This window comes from Xiphophorus hellerii, chromosome 13 (genome assembly GCF_003331165.1).
Source record: "Xiphophorus hellerii strain 12219 chromosome 13, Xiphophorus_hellerii-4.1, whole genome shotgun sequence".
Classification (NCBI taxonomy): Eukaryota; Metazoa; Chordata; class Actinopteri; order Cyprinodontiformes; family Poeciliidae; genus Xiphophorus; species Xiphophorus hellerii.
Window position 1 is genome coordinate 18,555,977 of NC_045684.1, and position 4,397 is coordinate 18,560,373.

Here is a 4,397-nt window from a genome sequence, read left to right on the forward strand (position 1 = left end):
GAGCTCCTGTGTTGGAGGGGAGAGCCTAAAGCCTGGTGGGTGGATGAATGATGGAGGATGTAGCCAGAGCTCTTGCAGTGGGGTTCACAACCTGGAGTTCCAGGCAGAAGAGGTGGGGGTCTGTGTCTATTGTGCGGGGATTCCAATGACTCTGAGTAACCTCTCCTCTTCAGCTCAGCTCCAGCCAAATACTCACTGAAACAACACAGCATTTGGAGGCAGAGCAAAACAGACAAGAGGACAATCGCTTGTCCGCCTCGTGGTATTATCGTGCTCCACCCTTTTATAAGTATGCCCAACAAAACAGGCACAGCCAGCCCTAGACATAGCAAGCTAATCATTACCTTAGCCACCCTGTCCCAAAACCAGTGGCTCAGGAGTCAGGTCTACAAATGTACATTTTCACAAAAGTGATACAATAAGCGATTGTGCGTTTATATTTAAAATGTTATGCATGCAAGCAGGATGTGAAGACATTTTTTTTTCTGAGTAAAACATTTGCAAGGCGTCTGGTTCCAGACCACAATCTCCACTGGAAACATATATTCACCACCAAGGGAAATTTGTCCTGTTGTTGTATTTTCTTGTTTTTCCTGCAATTCTTGTTATTGTCTGAGAGTCACAACTCACCAGTTGTCTAAATAACTGGGAAAAAGCACAAAACTTTAAATACCACAGAATTTGTTCATAACTCATGCAGTCTGGAAGAGTTGGGCATTGTTTTAGACATGGAAAGCCCTAATGACAAATTTAAGCAACGATTTTTCAAAACTGAGGTCTTAACAAATAGCAATAGACTAGGAAAAGTTGTTCACATGTTTTGAAGTAAAACATTGTACAAATTAAAGTTGGGAAAATAAACAGGAACAGCCCACTGAAGTCAGAATTGAAGATGGAAAAGGGTTGTTTCTCACCAACCCCAATCTCCAAATTCAATATGGCTGACAGCAGCAGTGGCAAACCCTGAGTTTGCACTTATGGGAGTTTGTATCTCGTTCATGTGGCTGACAACCTGTCCAGGAAGTACCTCCGCTCTTACCACATGACCCCTGGAAATAGAAACGAGACCCTCCCAATAATACAAGCACAAGTGTGTATATACAATTGTCCCTAAGTGTATAGATGCTTTTACTATCGGGTTGTAAAATGCTATTAGCTTGTATTGCTAATTGCAAATATTATGTCCATTGAGTACAAATAAAGGCAAAGACTAGAACATAGTTACTGTAAAGGTGTTAATACATCTAATTTTTTTGATTTCATTCTATACTGGTGAATTCTTGAAATATTCTATACTGCCGAACAACTTTGAATAGTATCTCTTAGAAGCAAGTATCAGTGGGCTTGATCTCCTCTGTTTTTTGGCTATTTGGGATCATTTCTCTTGGGTAGAGCTACTTAATTTGCTTCACATTTGCCCCTCAGCCTTTATCTACCATGTTTGACCCCATCTGCCCCTCAGGAGTCTGGAGCAGAGCCTAATACGCCTCTCCTCTCAATTATTCATTTGGCAAATGAGGATTACTTGGTTGGGGGATAGCTGAACACCTCCCAGTCCACGGTCCTACCAGTCACTCTCAATTATGATAATGAAGAAAACACACAGCACACTGTTTTCCGAGTGTGTGAAAGATCCCTGTGAAATCCACAGACTGTCTTTATCCGGATTCCAGACCAGGTTTTGTCCTCTTCTGGATGACGGGGGAAGCGGGGGGGAGGGCTCTGGAGGGCAAAATATGGATGCATTCTCTGCTGTGCAAACTTGATAATGGACTCTAGCGTAAACAGATCCCTACCTCTGTCAATGCTGGTCAGTATCAGCATCCTAATGACAGCCGATGTAAACCTGACACAAAACACTCGTCCATTGTAATCACTCCTCTCCCCCTCGTCCTCACCTCTTTTCACTCTGCCCTCCTTGTGTTTGTCTTAGCTGTTGGCCTGACTTTCCATCACGCTGGTCTGGTTTCATCGCTTTCCAACCACACATTCAAATATACACCCATACAAAAATATACATATGCACCACAGTAGTTCTTACCCACTTTTCAACCAAACACCTGCCTGATTTTCCTGCTCTCCCTCCCCCAAACCTCTCCTCAAAGTTCCCTCCTCTCAGTGGTTTTCAAGAGTCTCAACCTCTCTTTGGACTCCCATTCTTTGGCTAAACTGATGTGGGGACAAAGCAGGGGTCAGAGGTGAAACATGACCTTAATGGGGATTCCCAAACACAGATGCAATCTAAGAGCTGCAAGCACACACAGTGACTTTAACATTTAACAATTGTTTTGTATAAATATAATTTTAAAGACGGGCATTTTCACTGTGATTCCGTTACAGACGCAGCAATCTTAGTTCCCCTGCTGTGGCAAATGTCAATATGTGTTATAAAGTACCGGTAGTTTGAAATCCCCTTTGAAAATCAAAATATCATCTCCCTCCCACTCTTTACCACGAAGCCTATTTTTTTCAGTCTAGGTTTGTGTCACCTGAGGGGGAGAACCTCAAATGGCATTCTTCTGCATGTCAGAGATTTCCGTCGGTGGAAACCGAACGCAGAACTGAAATCTTTAAACGTAACAAGTCAGCCCCATTAGCTCATCTGAGCCTTTTTTTTTTTTTTTTTTTTTTTTTTTTTACTGAGTCCACCGTTTTTCTTAACATGAGTCAATAATTACATAAGCTTGATCTTGGATACGTAACTCATTTCAACATATCCAACAGGATTCAATCCTTTTTTCCTACTTTGAATCAAAGCCAATATGATGTGCTTTTAATGTCAACAAAGGTTGTTTGTTATCCAGTCAAAGCAGATAGATTAGGATAAAGAAATGTGCTTTATATCGTTACTTTGTGTCATTTATCAACATTTTGTCATTTCCATCATTGTGGAGATTGGAGAATTTGGAAAATGGTTGAATTTGCCATTTCATTTCTTCTGTCGACTAACATCAAGAAAAGCCCAAAACAGATTTCATGCATTTAAATACACAATGTGCATGATCTCAAATAGATATGTTCCATAGCTATGTATGTAGGTAGATACCAACCAAATCAAATCCTAAAAATAGGTTGAAGCTGCAACTTTGATTTAGTTTCATGCGGCAAAGTTTCCAGTAGAAATTCAGACTTCATATACATTCCTGCCAAGTTTCAGATAGGAGGCTTAGAAAATCAGATTGATCTGATAAATGATTTCCAGCACCCAAGCCAAAAGTGCCTATTTAATAATCACATAATGAATGTGGTATGCACTTATAGTTCATTTCAATTTCACTTCAGTTTATTTATTCATAGCCAATTCACAACAAATATGGTCTCAAGGCATTTCATACAAACTATCTTTTTAATTCTACCATACGTACAATCTAACGGATGTCAAGCATTATAGTAAGCGCAGTTAATTATTCAAAGTAGTTTCAATAGTTTCCGTCTAAGTAAATTCTTAATTTTAAAACAAAATGTGCTTATAAGCTGCAAAATTTTAAGTTTCATCATTTATTTTCAATAGTAAAATGTTTGATGGGGAAGTTAACAAAACGCAAGTTGAAGTGCCCGTATTTTTCTAAATGAAAGCAACTTATGTGCAACCATTTGGCAATTTGCTGAAGTCATTACATTGCTGCAATAACTCAGTGTCCTTGTATTCGCTTGCATGGCTTGCTGCCCTGCAGTACCTGCTGCTTTCCTCAAAACACAATTGCTTTGTTTCTATGTTTTGGTTTGAAGAATATTTTTAGTTCATTCTTCACTCGTCATGTGGTGCCCTCGTCATCACTATGTCTGTTTTGGGATCATGCAGATGCAACAATTTCCATATAAAATTTATAATATCTGCTGACCCTTCCTTTTGGATGCTGCATCTGCAAAACATAAACACGATTCGAACAAATATTCTCACTGAAACATGATGCATTATAAACAACATCTCAGAGAGTATACACAATACCCTTTACGTTAACTGACTAGTAAAGATGTAGAAATATACACCTAAACTGAGCTAATCATACAAAAGAAATGATGTCAAAAGTGTGTTTGTTGCACTGAGAAGTAGAATCAAGTTGAAAATGTCCCACAGTTGTAAATTGTGTATTGACATTTCCGATAAATGTCAGTTCAAAAAGTATTAATACAAGCTGATGCTCTGTTAAAGAACAGAAAATACAAAAATAAAAAAATCCCCCTGTGAACTCAGCGGTAGCGTTTGCATGAGAATTTATTTTTACTTGAACTATTGAAAGCAACCACAACCACAGTGACTTGTGACTGCTGTTTTAGCGACAATAGATAAAACCAGTTCCTGTCCCTTTTTTTCACTTTCATCAATAGTTTATGGCATGTTGATTTTTTTTGACAGCAACATGAGGTTTCAATTACAAGAATTCGAACATACGACG